Source organism: Schistocerca gregaria, chromosome X (assembly GCF_023897955.1).
Source record: "Schistocerca gregaria isolate iqSchGreg1 chromosome X, iqSchGreg1.2, whole genome shotgun sequence".
NCBI classification, from domain to species: Eukaryota; Metazoa; Arthropoda; class Insecta; order Orthoptera; family Acrididae; genus Schistocerca; species Schistocerca gregaria.
In genome coordinates, this window is record NC_064931.1 from 270614235 (window position 1) to 270641738 (window position 27504).

Below are 27504 nucleotides of genomic sequence, written 5' to 3' on the forward strand. Positions count from 1 at the left end.
CTGTTTTGCTCGAACGATTTCCAACGTGTGCAAGTGGCAATAGGTGGATTATTGTTTGCACTCATTATCTGACGCGCTATGTCATTACAAAATCTGTGAAGACAGCAGCAGCGTTCGAGGTAGCAAAATTCATCGCAGTAGACATTGTATTAAAACACGGTGCCCCAAGGCCGTTAATTACGGACTGAGGGAAAGTTTATCAGTCGAATCTTGTGAGAGAGATAAAGCGTCGGTGCAACATTACTCATCGCATGACTACCGCCTACTACCCGCAAACTAATGGACTTACTAAATGCCTTAATAAAACCTTGGCCGACATGCTATCAATGTTCGTCAGTGTTGAGCAGAGGTGATACCTTTCGTGCCTTTTGCCTACAACACCGCCAAACAAGCCACCACGGGATTTACGCCATTTTTCCTGGTGCATGGGCGTGATGCGACGAAGACGATGGATACTGTGTTTCCGTTACATCCTGATTACTTGGACGACGACTACATCGGCCAGGTGTTAACCCGAGCTGAGGAAGTTCGGCAGTTAGCTCGACTACGCACGCTGCAGGCTCAAGAGAACGATCGCCGAAGGTATGACGCCAGCCACTTCTCTGTTGTCTACCAGCCTGGTGACCTTGTCTAGACGTTCACTCCTGTTCGGAAGAAGAAGCTGTTCTGAGAAGCTCCTCAGGCTCTGCTTTGGACCTTCTAAGCTTATAAGACAGTTGTCTGATGTTACTTATGAAGTTGAAGATTTCGACCCCAACACAAGACTACGAAAATTAGAGATACGGTCCACGTCATTCGAATGAAGCCCTATAAGGATGCTGCAATCCAGGGTAAATTCGAAGCTCCAGCGACAGGCAACAAGCTGAAAGGTAACTAAGAACGTAGCGTAAAGGGAAGTTCTGAGAAGATCACCACCAGGGCGAACATCAGTCATCGGGAGTCGGAGTATGCAGGTCCGATGAATCGTTCCCGGACTAGGACGACGTAACACCGAGACGTTTTTCTCTTAAGGAGGGAGCAATGTCGCAGAATAAGACGAGTAGTGCAGTCGCCGTAATATAGTGTTATGATACTAAATTGTTGCACAGAGGGTCATGAGTTAAAACCTCCCCTGAATGCAAATATTTAAATTCCTATCTTCGGTTCGAGTACATTCTAGAAGTATCCAAAAATGCCAAGAATCATTGTACTAGAATGTTCTGTAGCTGCATATATACCGTATGTGTTCTGAGTGGAGGCAGTTCGCTCCGCGCTCTTGTATGTGCAAGTGCTTAATAAACCTTCCTCTACGTGACAATATTTTCATAGTGATGCCCAACCGCTGGCAGCACTTGTCCCCAGGTGTCCATTGGGAAATTTTTTATGTTGCAGCTAAATCAAAGTGAAATTTAATGTACACAATTGTTGCCAAAGGGTCTAAAAGAGAAGTACTTCTGGAGAAAGCTGTTTTCATATTTTGATAGGGTACTGAGCACGAGAAGGAGGGGTGCTAGACATCCTCTATTGGTGTTTGCTTTATTCCTTGCTATTGGTGGAAATACACGTTCTTGAGTGGCGTTTGCTTTAGTTCTTGCCATTGGTGAAAATAGGCGAATGAGATACGGGCAGAAGTTGCTTCTTAGCGCTGTGTGCTTGCTGCCTGATGTCGTTAGAGGCGTATCAGTACTCTGTGTATCTTACTACTCTGGGGTCTCCCGTGCGCCTGTGTTGGTTGCTTTGGAGAGCTGTCGTCCTGTAGCGCTTTTAGAGCATGCAGCTGAAAGTCAGTACCCGTCCTCTCTATTCATTTGGGCGGGTCTCTTGGTTATTTCTATCTCCTATCAGATCTTCATCCTCAATGTAAGCGGCTGCTTCTGTGGTGCGCTGGTTTTGAAGAATATTATCTGTTCTCCGCAGTCGTCCTAGTGCTCTGCCACTGCTGACTCGGTTTTTATTCTCTGATTGAATGTATCTTTCTTACTCATATATCTCTGTACTAATCAATAACCCGCCTCGCCTACGTACACCAGTCCACACTCCCAGCAGAATCTGTAGAATCCACCTGTGTGTAGCTTGTCGGCTACATCTTCCGCTGAGAAACAAAATGTTTTACTTTGTTGCTGCTTCGAAAACTGGATTGATATCTGCTCGGCTTCGAATTTTGCCCACACGTTCAGTGACGCACTGTACGTATGGTCATAGGTTGCTGTTTTGTGCTTGCTTCTGCTCTTTCCGATTGCCTTCATCCTTTGTCGCCGTTGCATTGTCTATCATCTTTATTTCATAACCGTTAGATCTAAAGATGGACCTCAAGTTTTGTAGATCCACCTTGAGATGTGCTACATCGCTGATCTTGTGGGTTTTCTCGGTTAAGGTGAGCGGGGCGGATTTCCTCTGCATTGGGTGGTGATGGAAGGAGGCATGCAGGTACCTGTCGGTACTGGTGGGTTGCAAGTTCACCGTCAGCTTCTTCCATTAGTATATAAGAAGTTTTTCTCATTTAGCAGTAAGCAAAACACCCTGAGGAAGGCCATTTGAAACATTGGCCGAAACGTTGGAGAAATGCATATAATGAAAATGCTGTCTCATATCCTGAAATATATATTATAAGTTTAACGTCTTGCAACTGATGAATTTACAATGAAAATGAAACTGTGTTCTATGAAGGGCAGGCATCCACAATGACACCTGTGTGTAGGCTTTTGTGACACGTGAAGAAAAAACAATGTACCACTTCTGTAAGACAGGAAGACGTATGTGTTACAGTATGACTGTTTGTGTGTGTGTGTGTGTGTGTGTGTGTGTGTGTGTGTGTGTGTGTGTGTGTGTGTGGCCACCCGCCAATTCTGTCCATCATCCAGAATTTAACGGACCGTATTGCTCGTTTTTGACCGAAGATTTCATAGAAACTAGCTGAGTACTCAGCGTTGCCCAGGTATGTATTCACTCCAATTCTAATAACCAATCTCCTTCTCCCTTTCTGTGTCCATCTCCTCCAATATCCTCTCTGTCCATTTTTTTGTCACCCCTCTCTGTCCACTTCCTCCTCCACCCGCACCGTATATCTCCTTGTGTCCCTCTCTCTGTCTGTCTGCTCCTGTTCTCTCTGTCCATCCATTCCTTCCCCCTCTTTCCATCTCCTCTACATTCAGTCCTCTGAGTCATTCTCCTACTGCCCTTCTGTCTCCTCCTACCTCCCTTTATATCACCCTCCTCTGCTCTCTGTCAATCTTCTACACCCCCTCTATCTATCTGCTCTCCCTCCTCTCTCTGTGCATCTTCACCTCCCCTCTCCCTCTCTGATCATATTTTCCTCCCTTTCTCTGTTTGTTTTCTCCCTGTCTCTCTGTCCATCTGTTCTTTCATCCCCTCTAGTCCATCTCCTCCCCCACTCTGTCTCTGTCTCTCTCTCTCTTTCTCACCATTCCCTCCTCTATCTTTCCTCTGTCCACCGTGCCGTTTTACCTTATTCTGTCCATTTCCCCATTCCGCTCACTGTGTGCATTTCTTCCTCCAACATATCTATGTCCATATTCTCCTTCTGCTTCTCTATCTGTTCATGTCATCCTCCCCTTGCTCTCAATGTGGTTTCACCCACAACTCAATATGAGGTTGCTGGTTCTTATCCCCACAGTATTTCCTTCCAGATAGTAATATTTATGTGTACCATGTTTGGTAGAAATCACTCCACTTTAGGAGGAGCATTTCAGCGACGGCTTTTCAGAGTATGCATATGTCACATATATTCCACTTGTGCATAATATCTGTGTCTGAAGACAATTTCGTAATACAGTTTCGATTTCACGCAACTCAATCTTTATGATGTCATACCTTCTGAACAGTGTCTCATATAGTGTTATAATTTTGCAGATACATTCAGTAGTGTACTTTCATATTGCCTACGAAATTTGTTGCAAATAGTGTTAATAGTAAAGACGTAATAAATTAAAGGTAATGCATGATACGGCAGTTTTTCACGCGTCTCAGTATCTATGAGGTCATATCTCTTGAACTATGAGTCGGGGCTTATAAGGATTCTGTTTGCGAAACGTGTTGTAAATAGATTTACTAGTAAAGACGTAATAATTTTAAGCGTCATGTATCATACATCAGTTTTACTGCAAGAACGCTGTAAATATTTTAAGGAATGAACTTTTCTTCCTTTCATCACTTCTGGAAGTTATCAGTTAGAAAAAGTTTGTTTGAGGTTTGAATTTATTTGTAAAGTTTGTTACAAGTCGAAAGTGCTCACAGTCTCAAATACTGGAAGATAAAGTATGCGAATTTTCGCAATGTGAGCTACACACTTTTTCATTGCAGCTCCCACCTCTTTGACAGATGAGTGGTTCTTACGCCCACATCGATTCTTCCAGACAGTAAGGGATATGTGTACCAAGTTTGACTAAAATCGGTCCAGTGGATTAGGTGCGTAGGTAACTACACGTATACATACATTCAATTCTATAATATGTATATATGAATTAATGTAAAGACAAACGACATGTGACAGGCTCATCATTTAGAAAAATTCTGAATGAGTTCGTCAGCCTGATAAAACACTGAAAACTTATTCCTAATATTTTAAGGAACATGTTGGGTTTTCTACAAATTCTAAAAAATTGTATCCCATTCGCTTCCTTGTCATTTATCAATCATCGAATTTCCGTCTTGGCTGCCACACCTGCCAGTTCGTTTACTTCAACTCACAAGTGGTCCAATATCCAACATAATGAAATCTTCTTCTCATGCCCTTGCAAACGGAGGAGTACATCACAGATATTCTCGATTACTTTGTCTGTTGTGTACAAACATGGTATAGATTGGCAAGCACTCAGGGAAACATGGCAGCATCTACTCCAGTGTCCTTAAAATCGGGTGTAAATCTATATCTCATACAGTATATTCGCATTATGAGGAGCTACCGCCAAATAACTGGTGGCGACTACCCAGGTCTCAGCACAGTGTTGGTCGACAACGTCATTCATCATGAAATTGTATGTCTCGATGATGTATACACCTGACACACACAGTTTAGGAGGGTTGTAGGGAAAGTCTTATAAAACTCGACTTCGTGCATTCTGCAAGCTCTAGAAGCAGGAAAACTAAGGCACATGAGGACTCTTCAGTTGAAACCTCCGAGGTGAGAGGCCATGGTCGATGCATAAAATTATTTCCACTTAACGTTTCGTTTCGATCTGCGGGAGACATTTTCTAAGGTCGTCCAGCTACTGCCACTGAGGCTTTTTTTTTTCTTTATTGATTTTCAATTCCCCCTGAAGGGGGCGGGTTGGCAGCAGCTTAGTACCCTGCTCTACAGCCTACAGACTTAAAAAAAAACGGAAGAAGAAAAGCAACAAGAAAAACAGGCGACAAAACGGTGACTTAAAGTGTAAAATGGCCAAAAAATGCGGAAAGTTAAAACAGAAAGCAGAAGGGGTTGGCAATGTTAATAAAAGACACAGGAATCAGGCAAGTTACATAGTACTCACACAATGAAAAAACATGGCGACAGTCTGGTTTCTGTTCGCAAGAGATAAAAAGCACAAGCAGCGACAGTATGATGGCCATTCGCAACACTTTCCAAAAAACACAACACGGAACACTCACTGTAAAACACTGCACGAAAATGGCGGCACAAAGATAACACTCCCAAGCCAAACGTAGATGGGGGGGGGGTGGCACCTGGAGGAGTGGGAGAACAAGAGGGGAGGAAGGAAAAAACGAAAAGGGGGGAACTATGAGGGAGAGAACTCACAAAGGGGGAGAGGGGCAGGGCAGACGCGATAGGGAATGAGAAAAGGCAGAGGAGGAAAATGCAAAAGGACTCGGGGGAGAGAGGGGGGCAGAGAGAGGGGAGGTGGGGAAAAAAGAGGATGGAAGGGGGGAGAGGGAGCCCGGGAAAAGGACAGAGGAAAGAAGGGGGAGTGAGGATCAGAGTTGATAGGATGGATAAATGGAGGGAGTCCCTAAGCTTACACATTACTTAACCTAAATTATCCTAAGGACAAACACACACACCAATGCCCAAGGGAGAACTCGAACCTCCGCAGGGACCAGCCGGACAGTCCATGACTGCAACCCACCTGACCGCTCGGCTAATCCCGCGCGGCAGTTAACGACACATCCAGGAATGTGAGTTGACTGTTGCTCTCTTTCTCCATCGTAAACTGCATCTTCCGGTTAATACTGTTCAGATGTACCAAGAAGACATCCAGCTCTTCTTCACCATGAGTCCACACTACAAATGTGTCATCAACATAGCAGTACCATTTAGCTGGCATTTTAATGGCAGTCTGCAGCCCTCGCTGTTCAAAGATCTCCATAAATAAGTTGGTAACAGGTGGGCTGAAAGGGCTTCCCGTTGCCACCCCGTCGATCTGTTCGTAAAATTCGTTATTGTTCTGGAAATAAGTTGTCGTCAGGCAGTGTTTAAATAAAGCCACTATGTCAGTCGGAAAACATCTCCCATATATGAAATGGCTTCGTTTACAGGTACCATGATAAACAATGATACTACATCGAAGCTCACACGTGTATCACTTGGACTGACGTTAATGTCCCTCAGTTTTTCAATAAAATGCGCCGAGTTGTTAATGTAACTGTCCGTTCTGCCAATGTATGGTCAGAGAAAGCAGGCGAGATATCTGGCCACCTCTTGTGTTGGATATCCTATAGCACTCACAATCGGTCTCACCGGGACCTGTGGTTTATGTACCTTTGGGAGTCCATATAGTCAGGGTGGATAAGCTTCCGTTTTGCAGAGTTGTTTTTTATCATCCGAAGAAAGAGAAGATTGTTTTACCAGTTGATTAGTATTTCTCAAAATTTTGGTTGTACGATCCTTCTGTAGCTTTTTATACGTAGTGGGATCCAAAAGGTCAGTAATCTTCTTGCGATAATCGTCGGTGTTCAACAAAACCGTAGCATTTCCTTTATCAACTGCAAGTACAATAATGCTCTTATTCGCATTGATGTCCCTCAGTGCACTCCTTTCCGCTTGAGACAAATTGCTGGTAGGTGGTTTCGTTTGGCGTAATATTCTGGCTGTTTCGGTCCTGATTTCATCGTCGGAATGCGATGATAACAAACGGATTCCTGCCTCCACATTCGTTATAATGTCCTCCGTAGCAACCTTTAGTGGCGTGACTGCAAAGTTGCCTCCTCTCGATAGAACTGAATGTTACTCTTTTGTTATTTCTCTCCCAGACATGTTAGTCACAGTTCGAGAGTTTCCAGCGACTGATGTTTCACTTCTACCTTTCTGTAGGCCATCGAATTTCCTCTTCTGCTTATTAGTTCCCATTTCTGCTCTGACCTTCATGGTCCTGAAGTTATACAGTCCACTTTATTCCAGTCTACATCTTCATCTACATTTATACTCCGCAAGCCACCCAATGGTGAATGGCGGAGGGCACTTTACGTGCCACTGTCATTAGCTCCCTTTTCTGTTCCAGTCACTTATGATTCGCGGGAAGAACGACTTCCGGAAAACCTCCGCGCCCGCTCGAAACTCTCTAATTTTACATTCTTGATCTCCTCGGGAGGTATAGGTAGGGGGAAACAATATATTCGATACCTCATCCAGAAACGCACCCTCTTGAAACCTCGACAGCAAGCTACACAGCGATGCAGAGCGTCGCTCTTGCAGAGTCTGCCACTTTAGTTTGCTAAACATCTCCGTAACGCTACCACGCTTACCAAATAACCCTGTGACGAAACGCGTTGCTGTTCTTTGAATCTTCTCTATCTCCTCTGTCAACCCGACCTGGTACGGATCCCACAATGACGAGCAATACTCAAGTATAGGTGTAAGGAGTGTTTTGTAAGCCACCTCCTTTGTTGATGGACTACATTTTCTAAGGATTCTCCCAACGAATCTCAACCTGGTACCCGCCTTACCAACAATTAATTTTATATGATCATTCCACTTCATATCGTTCCGTACGCATACTCCCAGATATTTTACAGAAGTAACTGCTACCAGTGTTTGTTCCGCTATCATATAATCATACAATGAAGGATCCTTCTTTTTATGTATTCGCAATACATTACATTTGTCTATGTTAAGGGCCAGTTGTCACTCCCTGCATCAAGTGTCTATCCGCTGCAGATCTTCCTGTATTTCGCTACAATTTTCTAATGCTTCAACTTCTCTGTATACTACAGCATCATCCGCGTAAACCCGCATGAAACTTCGACACTACCTACTAGGTCATTTATATATATTGTGGAAAGCAAATGGTCCCATAACACTTCCCTGTGGCACGCCAGAGGTTACTTTAACGTCTGTAGACGTCTCTCCATTGAGAACAACATGCTGTGTTCTGTTTGCTAAAAACCCTTCAATACAGCCACACAGCTGGTCTGATATTCCGTAAGCTATTACTTTGTTTAGCAGGCGACAGTGCGGAACTGTGTCGAACGCCATCCGGAAGTCAAGGAAAATGGCATCTACCTGGGAGCCTCTATCTAATATTTTCTGGGTCTCATGAACAAATAAAGCGAGTTGCGTCTCCTGACACGATCGCTGTTTCCGGAATCCATGGTTATTCCTACAGAGTAGGTTCTGGGTTTCCAGAAATGACATGTCGCGAGCAAAAAACATGTTCTAAAATTCTACAACAGATCGACGTCAGAGATATAGGTCTATAGTTTTGCGCATCTGCTCGACGACCCTTCTTTAAAACTGGAACTACCTGTGCTTTTCCAATCCTTTGGAACCTTCAGTTCCTATAGAGATTTGCGGTACACAGCTGTTAGAAGGGGGACAAGTTGTTTCGCGTACTCTGTGTAGAATTTAATTGGTTTCCCGTCAGGTTCAGTGGACTTTTCTCTGTTGAGTGATTTCAGTTACTTTTGTATTCCTGGGACACTTATTTCGATGTCAGCCATTTTTTCGTTCGTGCCAGGTTTTAGAGAAGGAGCTGCAGTGCGGTCTTCCTCTGTGAAACAGCTTTGGAAAAAGGTGTTTAGTATTTCGGCATTACGCGTGTCATCCTTTGTTTCAATGCCATTATCAGCCCAGAGTGTCTGGAAATGCTGTTTCGATCCACTTACTGATTTAACGTAAGACCAGAACTTCCTAGGATTTTGTGTCAAGTCGGTACATAGAATTTCACTTTCGAATTCAATGAACGCTTCACGCAAAGCCCTCCTTACGCTAACTTTGACATCATTTACCTTCTGTTTGTCTGAGAGGTTTTGGCTGCCGCAGCTCTCTTTGCTTTCGCAATAGTTTCCTAAATTTGTTGATGAACCGCGGTGTGTTTTTCCCGTCCCTCACAGTTTTACTCGGAACGTACCTGCCTAAAACGCATTTTAGGATTGCCTTGAACTTTTTCCATAAACACTCGACGTTGTCAGTGTCGGAACACAAATTTTCGTTTTGATCTGTTAGGTAGTCTGAAATCTGCCTCCTATTACTCTTGCTAAAACGTAAACCTTCCTCCTTTTTTTATATTCCTATTTACTTCCAGATTCATGGATGCTGCAATGGTCTTATGATCACTGTTTCCCTGTTCTGCGCTTACAGAGTCGAAAAGTTCGAGTCTGTTTGTTATCAGTAGGTCCAAGATGTTATCCCCACGAGTCGGTTCTCTGTTTAATTGCTCGAGGTAATTTTCGGATAATGCACTCAGTACAATGTCACTCAATGCTCTGTCCCTACCACCCGTCCTAAACATCTGAGTGTCCCAGTCTATATCTAGTAAATTGAAATCTCCACCTAAGACTATAATGTGCTGAGGGAATTTATGAGAAATGTGTTTCAGATTTTCTCTAAGTTGTTCTGCCACTAATGCTGCTGAGTCGGGAGGTCGGTAAAAGGAGCCAATTATTAACCTAGCTCGGTTGTTGAGTATAACCTCCACCCATAATAATTCACAGTAACTATCCACTTCTGTTTCACTACAGGATAAAGTACTACTAACAGCGACAAACACGCCACCACCGGTTGCATGCAATCTATCCTTTCTTAACACCGTCTGTGCCTTTGTAAAAATTTCTGCAGAATTTATCTCTGGCTTTAGCCAGCTTTCCGTACCAATTACGTTTTCAGCTTCGGTGCTTTCTATCAGCGCTTGAAGTTCCGGTACTTTACCAACGCAGCTTCTTCAGTTTACAATACCGATTGCTGCTTGGTCCCCACATGTCCTGACTTTGCTCCTCACCCTTTGAGGCTGGTGCTCTTTCTGTACATGCCCTAGGCCAGTTAACCTAAAAAAACAGCCCAGTCAACGCCCCACAAACCCTGCTACCCGTGTAGCCGCCTGCTGTGTGTAGTTGACTCCGGACCTATCAAGTAGAACCCTGCATTATGTTTCTGATGTATAATGAGCTGATGGATGACAATCGATTACTCTTAACCGAGAACGATGACACCTTCCAGAGATAGTCATACCGTCGGCATCACGTGACGAATGGTGGTGCCCTCAGAAGGTGTCTCCCGCAGATGGAGACGAAAGGTTAGGTGGAAATTTTATACATCGACCACGGCCTCTCAGCCCGGAAGTTTCAACTGAAGACAACACCGGCTGTGAAAGCCTACATTGCACCTGAGGACGTTCAGTGTCTTCAAGGACACTGCTTTAGCTTTAAGTGTAGAAGGCATGCTCAGTTTAGATTGAAACGTGGGATCCAGAAAACTCACCGAATCCTTAAAAATTAGAAAAGGTAAATAGCTAATTATACTTAGCCTTTCACTGTTCGAGATTTGGAGGAGGACGTTTTGGTACTGATAGCACCGGCAAGGAGTGTAACACTTAAAATAACGACCACAGAAATCCATCTGGTAGAGCTGTATCACTGTATATTCTCTGAAACTTGTATTGTACGCATCATCTACTGAGCTGGCCATTAAAACTGCACCATTTTGAGGGGAATGCAACGAACGTCAAATTTTCGTGTAGTGTTGTATGTGCTTGGATATGCAAATGTAACATTCCAAGTTAACGGCAAAAAGTAGGTAGGACTAAAGTCATTTACATTATTTGTACGAGGAAAGATTATGCAATGGTTTCACTTGAAGGATAATAGCAACCAGTTAGGTCTACTTGAAAGTAGTTTTAACATTCTACACTTGGAACGCTAAGACAGGGATTTGGACATTTTAGAAGACTTTGAAATTTATGCTCATTGTCGTACTAACACAGATTATGTAATCAGTGAACAGACTATGGAATTTCATTATTGTTGATAAGCCGCTGCCTTAACTTCTCTTTTACATGTTTCACTAGTAAAACTGCACTAATATCTGTTCTATTTGTAGCGTACACTTAGTGTCAAACAAAACAAATTTCTTTGTTATTGAGATTTTATACATAGGTTTAATCTTTTTTACGTTAAGTTTTCACCTTTTACCACCTGTTTTCATTTTCCCTATGTTATGGGACGAGATACACACCACTTTCAAATTTGTATAACTATCTGTGTTCATTGCAACATAAATCTTAAGAAAAAATAATATACTGGAGGTCTGCAGCACCACCACCCACGCGCCATCTAGGGTGAGTGAGCTTAGTTATGCGTCGATGAGAGTTGCTATATTCATTCATCTGTTATTTGTTCACGTTATGTCAGTAGTTCTGCTCTTACATGAATTAAAGTAATTTCATGGAATGTAAGTGAATAGACTTCCTTCTCACAGCATTGTGCCCATATTGCATGTGCATTCTGTAAAAATCTTTTGCATTCTGGTTACAAACCATTGTGACGGTGCAAAAACAATTCTACATGTATTCACATTTTTAATGTAAAAAGGTGTTATTAATATAGGAATCATTTGATGATGGACCATGCCTGAAACTCGTTGTGAACATAAAGAAGTTCCTTTAACATTAAGTGAGTACCTTTTGCTACCTATCACCTTTTTTTAGAATCATAATAAATATTCGACAACAGATTCATCGGATCTATCAAGGGTATAGATTATTGACGCTGTTATTTTATTGCTTATATTGGTCGGCAACCATCCACTGTCATGTGAATAGCTAACCGATGGGTTCAGACAACCGTACGCACAGCCATGCAGGATATCAATGGCCCCAGAAGCCTGACGCACAAGAAGAGAGGCATACTGTTCTTTCGGATGGGCGGGATCTTAGAGCAACCTCACATTAGTGCTGTTAGTAAATGTTCCTGTTTTCAGCAAGACAAACATACATACGGACAGTGCGACGACCTTTGCAGCAGCAATGACCATCAACATGGCAGTCATTGTATTGATCGGGATTTGTTTGATATGATGGCAGTGGTACTCTAAGTGATAATGCTGGACATACGGGTAGCACCAACTCGTCGTCATTTCAGACGTCAAGCAACTGTGCGTACAGCACTATGATGGACATATCCACGTATGGAGATTCTGCGGATAACGAATGTTGCCAGATTGAGTTCATCATTACCGTATGGGCCCAGCGCATGCTTGGGTCTGCAGCACGATTACCTCTTGCACGCATAAGCGGTAATTTTGAATGCAGGCGTTACGTTTCTGAAGGGATGGTGCCCAACGTCATCATCTCCATCACACCATCTTACAGCAAGATAACGCAACATCAGATGCAGCCCGTGCTGTCCTGACCTGCCCCTATACAGATGGTGTCCAATTGTTCCTCTTGGTAACAAATTCCAGGTCTCTAAGCCACCGAAGACGCGTGGTCAGCCGTCCCGAGGTAACGTTAGGTAATTGCTCGCCAGTCGCTACAAGTGATGGCTCCGGAACAGAGTTGAAGCAGCTTGGAAAGACGTACTCGTATCTGTCATCCAGGCTCAATTGTAATCGACGATCAGCCGTGTTATAGTCATTGTTACTGCCAGGGGTGGTAGCTCTGGGTAATAAGTTTCGTACCCTTAATACCGCCAATCACCAACAAATTTAATAATGTATTGTTCTTATCTTACCGCATAGTCTGAGAAGGTTTTTTAGTTTTTTTTTTTTAATTTGCTGTCTGGTCGAGTTGAAACTTTAATAGTAAGCAGCGTATTTAAAGACATGACAGGTGAATGCTACCTTCATGCTGTTACTTTATTTTATGACCAGCTCCAGAAATGTGAGGTTGTTAAAATGCCGCGATACCTCATAAATCTATACTAAGTGTGACCTAGGAGCTGCCTAATATCTAATAGTCAGATGAGGTACATCCCATCGCCGCCCACCCCCGAACCCTATTTGATCTCTGTAATTGCTAGTCACCCTTTGTCCTTGCTGCATTGTTCCCAGCACTTGATCGGCATTGTAAGCTTCGCATAGCCTACGCCTGTTCCATGATTATTGAGCAGCACGCTTCTCTCCACCAGGAAGCGGGTTGTCTGTCTAGCAGGCCTGAAGACAGTGAAATGTTTGCATCAGCGGCTTAGTGAATGCCAGTCGTCATGTGATTCACCTATTCCTGCATGAAATTATGGTGTTCAAATACATCTTGTTGGCTGTTCAGCACTCATTTAGCCTTGTGGAGCTTGATGACTTTCTATCGGACACTAGTCGATTTCTAAATTTTATTCATATCAGTATGCGATCATTGAACTAAAGTTGTTGACTACTTACCACTGAGACGTGCGACGTGCTACTTCCAGGCACATTAAAACCGTGTGCCGGACCGACCCTCGAATCCTGCACTTCCGTGGGAAATACTCTTAACGACTGAGCTACCCCATTACCCGGTTACACAGATTTACTTCCGCTTGTACCGCTTGTACGTCACTCCTACCTTCCAGGAGCTCTCCTGAATAGCTTTCTGGACCAGACCATGACTCCGAGAAGAAAGAATGTTGTGAAGACATGGTTATGGAATTATTTCCAGAACATTTCCGAGTAGGGATCTCGTTACAGCACACCGTTTTAATCTAAAAGGAAGTTTCGAAAATAGCGCACACTACAACTGTTTTATATGCAATTGAGTGCTAAAAAGTACTATCTACGATTTATTTATGTGAAAACCCTTAATGCCTTTTAAATAACACGAACGTTATTAACATTCTATATGTTTCTTCTTTCTTATCTACGTGCTTATTTCTCAACATAGTCACCCAGGTGACAAAGACATTTCTCCCAAGGAGAGACCAGTTTGTTGACACGATAACTATATAATTTTTGAATCTGTTCATAGCACTTGAACCTCACCTCTCCTTGAACCACTTCATCACTATCAAACTGAAGTCCACGAATGTGTTATTTTAGTTTTAGAAACAGAAGAAAATCGAGTGGGGTCAAGTCGGGAATGTATGGCAGATAATCGATGACAGTGAACGTAAGACGTTGGATTGTTGCTGATACTTAAAGAGATAATGCCCCATGTGTGGAATAACTCATCAGATTCGAAACTCGATTATACCACACTGTTTCTCCTGAGCCGACGTAGTTACATTACACGCGGCCATGTTACTCACGATTCGGAGTCCTTTAACAGCAAAGATCTGCAAATTTGTATACATGAAGGATGGAGATGTAGAGTGTCAAAAAGTTTGTTTTATTTAAAAAGCTTTCAGGCTTTTCACATAAAAAATTCGGTGGCATTAGTTTTGACCACACCCCCGTATTTATTTAGTTATAGCCTTTTCCCTAAAAATTTTACCACTGTTTCCTTGGTTATAGCGGCTTCTTTACTAAGACTGCGGTCCGTGTGTGGTTCGCAGATGTGTCTTAACTCATTAAAAATGCTCGCTAATTTCTGCAAATTGCAGTGACTTGTTGTCTTCACTCATAGTTGTCCCAGTGCAGCGTATGGGAAGTCGCCTGATGAAACCACAGTTGTCCCAAAGTCGTATGCTCAGATCGATAGACGGTCAACAAATCCGTGTAGAGTAGTCCACACGCGTAATTAATACACTTTTCATACACATATGAGCAATAAAGGTAACTTTCATGGAATGTAATTGGTCTGAATTGCTAGTAGAGTTGTGACACGAAACATAACTTTACTGGCTGCTTGCAATACCTTAAACTGTATTGGCCTAGCCAGCTAATACCTAAATTCACTGGTTGCTAGCAGTTTGAATCACTCTCAAGCGGCATCGTTCGTCACAATACAACAACGCATGAAGTGTTTCAGGCTGCTGACAAATTTTCTTATGTTTCTAACGCTGTTGTCACATTACTTTCATTAGTACTTTCTGATGACTGCGTTGATGAGAGACCCTTAACAGTTGTGCAGATTTCTATTTGACGATACATTGAATATACAATAACTAACGATGTTACAACTTTTGGCACGCATGCAGCACCCTATTAGCCAATCAGAGTGTAGGACTGCTTTGCCGGTGCTAGATACGCTAAATGCAGGAGGTACCACCATGTTATGGTGCCATGTGGACAACGACAAGTCTAGCCTTCAATGGCTCTGAACACTATGTGACTTAACATCTGAGGCCATCAGTCTCCTAGAACTTAGAACTACTTAAACCTAACTAACCTAAGGACATCACACACATCCATGTCTGAGGCAGGATTCGAGCCTGCGACCGTAGCAGTCGTGCGGTTCCGGACTGCAGCGCCTAGAATCTCTCCGCCACCGCAGCCGGCCACGTCTAGCCTTCCTTGGTCGCAGACACCGAACAATACTTGTTAATGACGTCAGCTGCCTGATACCCAATTTAGGATGCTTTGATTGACTACGAAGTCATAATGGCTGTAAGATTCATAAATATTTCACTATTCTACTGGAGAGTGAAATTTTCATTTCGAAGGGGTGAGTTTTTTCATTAACAATGAACACACCCTTCCGAGTGAGGTCGTGATTTCTGTAAGGCTGTATCTTCTGACCAGAGTACTGTAATGTACGCTACATGGGACATCTCTCATCCTGAGCCAATGTGGGTGGGGCAGGGGGTTGGGTGCAGCCTTCTGGAGCTTGTGTGCGAATGACAGAGACGAGATGCCCAGCTGGCCCAAGACTCCGAATGACTTAGCTGGGCGACCTCTGGAGCCCGAGAGTGGAGCTGGACATTGAAAGCCGCCTTAGGAGAACATTGAAGGGACATTGTCTGGCTGGAGGGCATGCGGTCCATGTTTAGGCAGGGTATTGGCAAGCAGAAATTCTCACAGAAGCAAAGAACTCTCGAAAACAGAGCTGACAAAAATGACACGTTTGCCGAACACAGGGCATTTGGAAGTATATGATAAAATGCAACGTTTCACAACGAAGGTGTGGCTTCAAGAGGAAAGCTTCATTGTCAAGTACGAGTATGTGAGTCCTTTTAGCATGGAAAAAGAGAGCGATTCACATCAGCTATGAAAGTTGTCTTAAAATTATTGGCGAGAAAAAGAACCTAAGCGTTCAATCAGATGTGTGGACATGACCACTGAAAACTTCGCAGAAAGCTACGGGGGACGGTTCCCTCTAGGACGAGACATTTCAGTGGTATACTTCACTGCATCTCGGAGGTTAGTGAAGACTATGTTCTGACAAGAATTACAGTCAATGGCTAATGTTTCTGCTAATGGCAGAGGTCGACTTCTCCCAGCAGTGCTACCTACCGGATTCCGTACGCAGTCAACTGGCCACACTTCTCGCAGCACGATCATTGTCTGGTAAATAACGAGCATTGCAGCCCTCACAGGAAATCCTGCCTACCAGTGTTTCGTTTATCTCTCATAATAATAATTACTAACAAAGAAAACCACCCAGAGAGGTTTTAATTGATATAATAATCGTACCGCCATTTTATAATTCTAATAGTAGTAATCGAAAGAATTTCACAGAATTTAACGTAGTTTTGTAAAGATTAACTGGACTTCAATAACTGTGAGGCAAAAAAAATTGTTAAAAATGACAGCAGTATAATGTAATTACATTGCTGATCTTGGCTCGAAACACTAATTTATATGTAATCAATTTATAAATGCCACACGAGACTATAAATTTACACGAACTTCGTTTACTGGTTACACCGGTTTCAACAATTTGGCCATCTTCAATAGTCCTACGAGCCAAGAACCACTTTCTAACATTACAGTAATGAATTTAAGACACAACTAAGAGTAAGACATAAATTAAAAGTGATATCATAATACTTTTTGGCCAATAGCTGAGTCGAAACGTGGTTGTAGAAGTGAACATGTCGTCAAGGCTTTTTCTAGCTTACTGAATGCGGCTAGGTTTTTTTAAATTCGTATTTAAATATCTGCAGAAGGTCAGAGTCGGCAGCGGCTGAAGTCGCTCTTCAGACAACGGTTATACGAAAGAACTTCAAAAACTAAGATACGTATATCGTCCCACGCTAAGACCTTTGCGCAATCAGAGTGGTGCATTATCAGAAGAAAGTACATGTTCTGGGTTTCCTGTAAACACACTTCTGCTGCTGTACATATTCCAAGTGCAACAAACTATTGGAATGGTAACTGGAAAATTGCTCCAAAGTTGATGTATGAGAAACAGTACGGCTCTTGTGGGCAAATAATTTGAACCGCACACACATTCTGGCGGTATACGGACAAAATATTCCCCCTAAGAACCATCGACCTTGCCGTTGGTGGGGAGGCTTGCGTGCCACAGCGATACAGACAGCCGTACCGTTGGTGCAACCACAACGGAGGGGTATCTGTTGAGAGGCCAGAAAAACGTGTGGTTCCTGAAGAGGGGCAGCAGCCTTTTCAGTAGTTGCAGGGGGAACAGTCTGGATGATTGATTGACCTGGCCTTGTAACACTAACCAAAATGGCCTTGCTGTTCTGGTACTGCGAACGGCTGAAAGCAAGCGGAAACTACAGCCGTAATTTTTCCCGAGGGCATGCAGCTTTACTGTATGGTTAAGCGATGATGGCGTCCTCTTGGGTAAAATATTCCGGAGCTAAAATAGTCCCTCATTCGGATCTCCGGATTACTCAAGAGGATGTCGTTATCAGGAGAAAGAAAACTGGCGTTCTACGGATCGAAGCGTGGAATGTCAGATCCCTTAATCGAGCAGGTAGGTTAGAAAATTTAAAAAGGGAAATGGATAGGTTAATGTTAGATTTAGTAGGAGTTATTGAAGTTCGGTGGCAGGAGGAACAAGACTTCTGGTCAGGTGACTACAGGGTTATAAATACAAAATCAAATAGGGGTAATGCAGGAGTAGGTTTAATAATGAATAAAAAAAATAGGAGTGCGGGTAAGCTAATACAAACAGCATAGTGGACGCATTATTGTGGCCATGATAGACACGAAGCCCATGCCTGCTACAGTAGTACAAGTTTGTATGCCAACTGGCTCTGCAGATGGTGAAGAAATGGATGAAATGTATGATGAGATAAAAGAAATTATTCAGGTGGTGAAGGGAGACGAAATTTTAAGTCATAGGTGACTGGAATTCATCAGTAGGAAAAGGGAGAGAAGGAAACATAGTAGGTGAATATGGATTGGGGCCGAGAAATGAAAGAGGAAGCCGCCTGGTTGAGTTTTGCGCAGAGCATAACTTTATCATCGCTAATACTTGGTTTAAGAATCATAAAAGAAGGCTGTATACATGGAAGAACCCTGGAGATACTAAAAGGTATCAGATAGATTGTATAATGGTAAGACAGAGACTTAGGAACCAGGTTTTAAGTTGTAGGACATTTCCAGGGGCGGATGTGGACTCTGACCACAATCTATTGGTTATGAGCTGTAGACTAAAACTGACGAAACTGCAAAAAGGTGGGATTTTAAGGAGATGGAACCTGGATAAACTTAAAGAACCAGAGATTGTACAGAGTTTCAGGGAGAGCATAAGGGAACAAATGACAGGAATGGGGGAAAGAAATGTAGTAGAAGAATGGGTAGCTTTGAGGAATGAAATAGTGAAGGCAGCAGAGAATCAAATAGGTAAAAAGACGAGGGCTAGTAGAAACCCTTGGGTAACAGAAGAAATATTGAACTTAATTGATGAAAGGAGAAAATATAAATATGCAGTAAATGAAGCAGGCAAAAACGAATACAAACGTCTCAAAAATATTGACAGGAAGTGCAAAATGGCTAAGCAGGGATGGCTAGAGAACAAATGTAAGAATGTAGAGGCTTGTCTCACTAGCGGTAAGATAGATACTGCCTACAAGAAAATTAGAGAGATCTTTGGGGAAAGGAGAACCACTTGCATGAATATCAAGAGGTTTGATAGAAACCCAGTTCTAAGCAAAGAAGGGAAAGCAGGATGGTGGAAGGAGTATATAGAGGGCCTATACAAGGGCGATGTACTTGAGGACAAGATTATGGAAATGGAAGAGGATGTAGGTGAAGATGAAATGAGAGATAAGATATTGCGTGAAGAGTTTGACAGAGCACTGAAAGACCTGAGCCGAAACAAGGCCCCGGAGTAGACAACATTCCATTAGAACTACTGACAACCTTGGGAGAGCCAGTCCTAACAAAACTCTACCATCTGGTGAGCAAGATGTATGAGACAGCCGAAATACCCTCAGACTTCAAGAATAATATAATAATACCAATCCCAAAGAAAGCAGGTGTTGACAGATGTGAAAATTACCGAACTATCAGTTTAATAAGTCACAGCTGCAAAATACTAAGGCGAATTATTTACAGACGAATGGAAAAACTGATAGAAGCCGACTTCGGGAAAGATCAGTTTGGATTCCGTAGAAATATTGGAACACGTGAGACAATACTGACCCTACGACTTATCTTAGAACCTAGATTAAGGAAAGGCAAACCTACGTTTCTAGAATTTGTAGACTTACAGAAAGCTTTTGACAATGTTGACTAGAGTACTCTCTTTCAAATTCTGAAGGTAGCTGGGGTAAAATACAGGGAGCGACAGGCTGTTTACAATTTGTACAGAAACCAGATGGCAGTTATAATAGTCGAGGGACATGAAAGGGAAGCAGTGGTTGGGAAGGGAGTGAGACAGGGTTGTAGCCTCTCCCCGATTTTATTCAATCTGTACATTGAGCAAGCAGTAAAGGAAACAAAAGAAAAATTCAGAGTAGGTATTAAAATTCATGGAGAAGAAATAAAAATTTTGAGATTCGCCTATGACATTATAATTCTGTCAGAGACAGCAAAGGACTTGGAAGAGCAGTTGAACGGAATGGATAGTTTCTTGAAAGGAGGATATAAGATGAACATTAACAAAAGCAAAACGAGGATAATGGAATGTAGTCGAATTAAGTCGGGTGATGCAGAGGGAATTAGATTAGGAAATGAGACACTTAAAGTAATAAAGGAGCTTTGCTATTTGGGGAGCAAAGTAACTGATGATGGTCGAAGTAAAGAGGATATAAAATGTAGACTGGCAATGGCAAGGAAAGCGTTTCTGAAGAAGAAAAATTTGATAACACCAAGTATAGATTTGAGTGTCAGGAAATCGTTTCTGAAAGTATTTGTATGGAGTGTAGCCATGTATGGAAATGAAACATGGATGATTACTAGTTTGGACAAGAAGAGAATAGAAGCTTTCGAAATGTGGTGCTACAGAAGAATGCTGAAGATTAGATTGGTAGATCATATAACTAATGAAGAGGTATTGAATAGGATTTGGGAGAAGAGAAGTTTGTGGCACAACTTGACTAGAAGTAGGGATAGGTTGGTAGGACATGTTCTGAGGCATCAAGGGATCACCAATTTAGTACTGGAGTGCAGCGTGGAGGGTAAAAATCGTAGAGGAAGACCAAGAGATGAATACACTAAACAGATACAGAAGTATGTAGGTTGCAGTAGGGACTGGGGGTAGGGAAGGAAGACCATCGACACTGATCATAGAAAAAAATGCCGAGTCAATCGAGGAAGTGATTCTCAGCCGTCCCAGGTTTTTCGAAGATGGGGACGTTCCATAGAGATTTTCGAATGGTTCCGTGTACGAGTGGATTTTCATCGTCGAGGAACGGAACGATTGGTAGAACGTTTCGACCTCTGTTTACAGATATCTGACGACTAAGTTAAATACTAGTGTCCTGTATGTACGTCACTTTAAACTGTAGTGCAGCATTAAATAAAAGTTACTTGTATTGCTATAATAAGGTGTAGCTTTGTGAAGTCCCCTCTCAAGTATTTAATAGAAATTTCAAATATGTAAATAGCAGATGAAAAACTATGATGTTTAAATAAAGAACATTGATGGGCAATTTTTATCTTTTTAAATCTTTCCCTGATGATTTTATATTCCAGTTAAAATATAATCAAAGGTGATAATGTTAATTTCGCTATGACATTAAGTAGACGCTGTGGTGTATAAAAAGTATCATGTTTATGATGGACATCGAATCATCAATACTATGAGACCCTGTGGTACCGCAAGTAGCTAGTAAAAGCCACTGAGGAGAATGAAGGGGAGAGAGGAGCATGTAAGGATGGTGTGAGGTGGAGTATTGTCTTCAGTACTGGAAAAAAGAATACATCTCGGGACGAATTTCGTAATTTGGTAGTGGGTGTTGTGGAGCTAGACACTTGAAGTCCATTTATACCGGGACGTGTATGTGTAAGCTAATATAATTTGGTTTGTAGCCATGATTAAAATTAAATTTACGTAAAAACATTCATAAGGGTTACTTAAAGCATTAAAAAGCTATAGAAATTATTAAACGGTGGTACCACATGTGTGGTAGTTTGCAGCCAATGGCGATTAACCGAATGAATAAATTTCAAAGATGCTCAAGTTGGAGAAGAAGTCAGCAATGGAATTAGTGAATGCAATTATCGTCAGTTGATCGCAGCAGACGCCATATCTTTGACGGCTGGGTGGCTTAGCATTGCTAAGTGATGGCAGCATCATCGATGATTTTTGTTATTGTTTACATGCCAACGATGTACTGGTAAAACAGGCCGGTGGCGGTAGCTGCGCAATCACAGTTGTGTTGGGTTGCACAGCGATGCTGAGCAGCGACAGTACGTAGCATGTTGCTGAGGCTATAAAATACGATACATTGACCTTGGAAAGCTTTCCATTTTTACGGTAACTGTACAATCTAAATGATGTCTAACTGAAAACCTCAGCTGCCGAAAGGTGTTGTTGATATACCTTGATGTGGACAACTGAAAATGTGTACCCTGACCGGGACTCGAACCCGGGATCTCCTGCTTACATGACAGACGGCACCGAGGACACAGATGTGTAGCGCGACTGCAGGGACTTAATCCCTTGCACGCTTCCCGTGAGACACATTCCCAACTGTCCACAATTCTACATATGTATTGTACCTTATAGACATTTGCTTACCCACTCATTATTCGCGCACGCCTTGGCGATTCCCGTAAGAGTTTGGGCAACCTGTGTGCATTCGCACAGACGAAGGTCAATTGCTGGGTAGCCTTTAACTATATATACGAAGACAGTAACTTGTTCTCGAAAGAACAGTTACTGTTGATGACCGTGCAGCTTTTCCCTGGAACATTTTCAGCTGTCCACATCGAGGTATATCAACAGCACCTGTCGGCAGCTGAGGTTTTCAGTTAGTCATCATATATTCCAGGGAAAAGCTGCACGGTCATCAACAGTAACTGTTCTTTCGAGAATAAGTTACTGCCTTCGTATACTGTACAATATGATGGATATAAAGTCAGTGGCAAGCAAAAATTAGGGAAGATAAAATTCTTTGCCAAGATCGCTAATGATAACCTTGACTCTCGATAACAGGTTTCGGTGATCAGTGTTCCGTCTTCAGAGCTCGACAGACGGCATATTGCATATTTGTTAAAATATCAGTAAGAGCACTTTGAGAACATGTAATAGTAGGGCGGCAGTCTCAAAGGAGGTTGCTAAACACAGAACAAAGACGTTCTTGCTACATCTAATTCCCTCATTAAGTAAGTCGTCGTGGTCTTCTTGGAAGTCCTGTAAATTTCAAGCTCCCTAAAACCATTCGTATTTTAGTACGACAGAGAAAATGAAAAGTACCATTTATACTGTCAGTATGATGTTTCAATCTTACAAGGTGACTTCCGACGGATTCGGTACCCGTCGTATCTTCAATACGTTGTTTAAATCGTACAGATTATCTTCTGGCAGTATGTCCAATATACATTTTAAGGAAATCCAAGCAGGTGACCTGGAAGACTCGTGATGTTGCAAGATCATCAGAATTCTTTTCTTTATGTTGTGTTTTAATTTGTTCTTAAAGAGATCAGCGGTGTTAAAGGCTATTTTCACGTCAGTGTTCTGAAAACATTTTGCTGTTGTATCTGAGACGTTATTCCTATAAATCTTGTTTTCGTACTTACTTTCACATTAATTTTTAACGACTCAGTTTGACCTTTTTCGTGTAATTCGTCAAACAAGCATTTATGATAACTATAGGCCGAAAATACTGAGAGATCTTTAGTAATATTATCTTCTCACAAAGGCTGAACGCTTTCGGTGAATATTGAATTCATGCCTATTAACCGTTCTAGAGATGGTAATATTCTGAGAATTTATAGAATTACATTCGGCATTTTCTACTTTCAGTTGTATTTTTTGGTTGAATAATGTTAATTTTGTTAGCGAATTGGCTATTTTCTTCTTTTCCTCTCAATAAAAAATGATATCATCAACATACCTCTTTGTAATAAATTATTCGATTAGGGTTGTCTTTGCTTGTGTTAAAAATTAGCTTTCCAACTGACTGACGAAATTTTCAGCCTTACAATAGAGTGCATTATAATTTATAAATATAATCTCAATCAAATCGATCTCCATAACATCTTTAAAAATAACAGACGTACAGTGACCTTGTGAAATTAATTTTAACCCCTTCACATGTATCCTGAACCGTAGTGCGAGAGCTATTTCAGAGGGTCAGGTTTTTCTAAACGTGCCATTTTTCGAGAGCTGCATAAATTGCAAACGTGTGGCAGTTGAAGCATCGCCGGACGTACCAGTTGGTTCCATCTGATAAACTACTTACGGACTCTCTTCGGACATGTCAGTCATCACGTGTGAGAGACGGTTTTTGACTTGCCCTTTCTCTTTACTTAGTTTACCTTTATCCTTATATAAACATGAACAAAAATTCTACACTTCCTTCCGCACCTCACGGCTCTTGGGTCGGGTGTTAGCCACCACTTTTCATTATCAGTTGCGAAATGGGGTGTGTGTATACGGGTGGGGATGAGGGTGGTAAGAAACTCATTGTGTGTATTCCTTCTTGCTACCAAAGCAGAAGCCCTATGTACAGTCGACTGGTAATACAGGTTCTCTGAATTTATAGAACAGAATTTTTGCAAGAACAACGTCTCCTTACTTCCAGAAATTCCTACTGGCGTTCTCTGAACAGCTCTGTTACACTTTCACGTGCTCTGTATCGGCCAGTTGAGAACTTACAAGCACGTCTCTAAATTACTTCGACGGCTGCTATTAAGCCTCCTTGACAACTGCTCTGAGTCCCGTAACAGTACTCCGGTTCTGAGTGCTATTTGCGTAGCAGATGCGGTGCACTTTCCTAGAATTATCCAATAAAATTTAAACGTGCCATTTACCGTCCCTACTACTGACTACACGTCTTTGTCTGCTTCATACTAATTCGTAGAATAGTTCCACATGTTTGAACGATATGTCAGGCTCAAGATATTTACCACTACCCTTGCAGTCAGATACTATAAAAGCGACTGGCTGCTACCTGGGCGTATGAGAATGCTTGTAAGCTACTCCTCAATGAAAGCGACTAGGTGAAAGCTATATCTAGGAAAATGCTTGAAAGTTGCTGACTTGAACTGCAATAAAGCTAATGTGAGTCTTAGAGGAAATTTATTTAAATACATGTAATTTACACCATAATTTGACTTGAAATAAATACATTGGATGCAATGAGCTCATTTCTTGGAAATGCATAACATTAATATAAATTTATAGACTGAAATACGCCCTGAAACTGAGATATTTATTGCTTGTCCTATAATAATTACAGAACAATTACGGTTAACATACACGGTCCAGTCACATTAATGTGGACCGCTGCGTATGTTCGACATGAACGTGCTGTCACCTCTCACCGATAGTAGGTGGCAGCTCTAGCAGTGGAGTGCATATAAAGCTTGGCTGGGTGACGCGGACTACACTGCAGTCTTTCTCGGAATGCGGAAGTGGAGCGATGTATCTGACGTCCAAAAGGGCACAATCATAGACCAGGGGTGGAACCCTTTTCGAAACAGAGTCTGTAAACTGTTCACATGACGACGCGATTAAAGTATACCGTGCGTGGCAATATGGCTCTGCCCGAAACCAGCGCCGAGACAACTGTTTTGTACTACGGGTAACGGATAAAAGGAGTGACCGACGGCTGCGAATCAATGGTGAGGCAAGACCAAAATTTAGAATGGTAAAGATAAATTTTTCAACACCCTTTGGTGGTGTAAGAGGATGGAATCTGTACAGATAAATCTTTTTTCTTTGTTTTCTTTTGAAACTGTCGAACTTTTATTCATAAAAATGAAGACATTTTAATTTCAAGTAACATTATTCAGTAATTTCAGTGATAACTAACAGTGAAACAGTGATGAAACAATAATTCCTTACTTTCAGCCTTATTGAACTCCTTAAGAACTGTATAATAATCAAGCTTAGATATTATATCTACTTGAGTAGGTAAAACTCCCAAAGCAGTCGAGGAAAATCGAATAATATTCGTCCTCCTTTACCTTACGAATCACTTCATCAGTAACTGTTTTTGACTTCAGTATGATCAGCTCATTCTGAATATCATAGTTTATATAATGGTGTGCAACTTGTTATTAAGGCGTTTAATGTGTTCCTTTAGTGTAGGACCATATTTAGACATGAGTTTGAACAAGTCTGTTAGGTTACCAGAATTCTCAGTGTCTTCGCCTACGTTAAAAGATTCTCTGTGAGTCCTAAATGCTATTTTACGAGCGACTAAGAAACAAACGATATCAATTAATCTCTGAAACAAGTTGTGCAAATGTTTTTTTTGGTTTCACGCATTAGACTTTCATTTTCTTAATCTATTGTTTTTCTTTGCTTTATTACTTTTTCTCATGTCAGCCATTGCATCATAAATGCCTGATGTTCTTTGGAAATGTCATGTCTTTGTAAAATGCTGTTGAAGTGCTTCGCGTCATAACAGTCTTCTTGTACCAGCTGTGTTTGTGAATTACCAACGATTCTGCATGGCAAACAGAAAACTTTATTTTCAGAATCTGAATAAACTAATCAGCGACGATGTTGAATTCGACCATTATTTAGTTTTCCTGAGAAAAGGAAATTAATAAATGCCTATGATCGCTGTCTTTGAGATAAATTCATCACTGTTATTTAACTGCTATGTAGGTCCGCTTTGAACGACATGGTAATGCTGAGAATCCGTTACGGGAAATGTCTACATTCCCCGATCGAAACAAACAAATAGTTCTATAGCTTCATCACTGACATCTTTGGTAACCGGCAGAGAACACACCTGTTCGTGGGTTCCACTACTCGACACAGGGGTTGCAAATTCTGATTGGCTAGAGTTTGATTCTATGTCTATTTCCGTCATTTGTGGTTCGTTGCTCTGTGAGTCTAGAGTAATTCCCAAATTGAACAGAGCATCGGGGGTGACTGTTCCGTTTTTGCAAGTCGAAGCTACTGATTGAGATGATTAGGTACTGCCATATGCAGTTTTCTGAGAAACTTCGTGATAACAGCGCTTAAAACCTGACTCTACACAGCTCGTTCAGCTTTGCTTTTCTTTTTGTGGAAGCAAATTCCCATTTACTCCTGATATGTCTATCTCTCTTGGGGCCTGAGCATTGACATGATAAAGATAAGAAGGTCGTATATGGTATCTGTAACGTGGAAATAATAATATTTTTGCTTCTTTGGATCGACGTAATTGTGTCGCATGAGAATGCTGCGCAGTGAAGAGTAAGTAATAGGTAAGTCATAGGTGGTCGCTGTATTGTATTGGAGGCTGAGGCAGGGGGGGGGTGGGGGGGAGGTGGAACTGTGAATGACTTATGTATGTGACAAGAGCTGATCGTGCCACTAGTGCTAACGCTCAATGTATACATATTTGCATAAAAGAAGAATAAATGCAGTATATGTTATTCAATATGTATGTTGAGCAAGCAGTGAAGGAAACAAAAGGAAAATTGGGAGCAGGAATTAAAATCCATGGAAAAGAAATAAAAACTTTGAGGTTCGCCGATGACATTGTAATTCTGTCAGAGACAGAAAAGGATCTGGAAGAGCAGCTGAACGGAATGGACAGTGTCTTGAAAGGAGAATATAAGATGAACATCAACAAAATCAAAACGAGGATAATGGAATGTAGTCGAATTAAGTCGGTTGATGCTGAGCAAACGAGACACTTAAAGTAGTAAAGGAGTTTTGCTATTTCGGGAGCAAAATAACTGATGATGGTCGAAGTAGAGAGGATATAACATGTAGACTGGCAATGACAAGGAAAGCGTTTCTGAAGAAGAGAAGTTTGTTAACATCGAATATAGATTTAAGTGTCAGGAAGTCGTTTCTGAAAGAATTTGTATGGAGTGTAGCCATGAAACATGGACGATAAATAGTTTGAAAAAGAAGAGAATGGAAGTTTTTGAAATGTGGTGCTGAATGCTGAAGATTAGATGGGTAGGTCACATAACTAATGAGGAGGTATTGAACAGAATTGGGGAGAAGAGGAGTTTGTGGCACAACTTGACGA